A 1515-nucleotide genomic window follows, 5' to 3' on the forward strand; every position below is an offset into this window, starting at 1 on the left:
TTATCGTCCATAGCAACGAAGCAAAATCAGCAGAATTCCTGTACATTTGTCATTGACTAAGCAAAAATCATGAGATACAATATTTTTATATAATAAACATCTCTTATTGAACAAAGTTAACACATTGATGTATAAAATACAAGGTCATCACCATAGCAAATGTTGCTATGCAAATTTAAATTTCCTATTTTATTCATGAAATTTAAGTATAAGGGATGCTTAAAGCTTACCGTATTGAAATCATCATTGTCATATGTTTATGAACATTTTTCTATTTAGGTTATGTATTATGGAAGAGCAATATTAAAAAAAAAACAATCAAACAAACACCTTTACTGAAGTGCTACGGAACTTTTATAACTCCATAGCAACGAATGGAATTCACATAATTGCTGTTATTATTTATCTCAAGAAAAATATTATTAGATTGGCTTATACAATATTTTGTATAGGATAAACAGCTTTTTATAGAAAAGTGAATTTAATGGGGTAATAAAATACAAGGTCATCACCATAGCAACCGTTGCTATGCAAATTAAAATTTTCTAATTTTTCATAAAATAAGTATATAATGAAGACCTAAATTTTAGTAATAAACTATTATAGGATTTAAGAAAAATACTTGAAATGAATGAAATTTTATTGTCTTTTCAAATAGTAGTTGGTCTATCAATGCTTTTAATTAAGGTGTTTGTAAATTTAATTAATAAAATATAAAATAATATATAGGCCTAATATAGAAATTTATGCTAAAGGAGAATGTTTATTCACAATAACCATGCAAAGTCAACAAAATTATCTTCTCTCATAAATCAAGAAAAACATTTAACTTTTATATAATAAGCAGACGGCTAGTGCTCATTTACGTTACAGAAAATAACAAAATATGTAGATATTTTTGAAAAGGTCATAGGCCTATATGTGGTATCAACGGCGGCAGAAGCGGGGGGGGGGGAACCCACTTTTTCTGCTGGGGGCCTCCCCCACTTTTTCTGCTGGGGGGGCCCCCACTTTTATGACTGTTCCCAGCACCAGTGACAAACATTTTACGAACGCTACAATGTCATTATTATTATTATTATTATTATTATTATTATTATTATTATTATTATTATTATTATTATTATTAAAATACTTATAATGGTCACATTATTAAGAAGACACAACAATAATTGTTACTTAACCAATATCATCATTATTATTATTATCATTATTATTTTTATTATTGTTATCGTTATTATTATTATTATTATTATTATTATTTGGTGCGTACGTTAGACAACTTGTTTATTTGTTATTATCATTATTATCATTATAAAATAGTTTTTTTTTCATTTTCTAACGAGCATTACAAGTTCCCTTTTTGAGTTGAGCAACCAAATGTGGATTGATGTCTGTATACGCGCGTCTGTAAAGTTTCCTTGAATCCCACCCTCAAGCATGATCTGTACTTAGGCATAAAGGGGAAGGTAGGCACTCTTAATGGAGCGACGCTCTAGTTCTCTATGCTAACCA

This window comes from Anneissia japonica, unplaced genomic scaffold (assembly GCF_011630105.1).
Source record: "Anneissia japonica isolate Jap-2015-1 unplaced genomic scaffold, ASM1163010v1 scaffold171_len658169_cov177, whole genome shotgun sequence".
NCBI lineage: Eukaryota > Metazoa > Echinodermata > Crinoidea > Comatulida > Comatulidae > Anneissia > Anneissia japonica.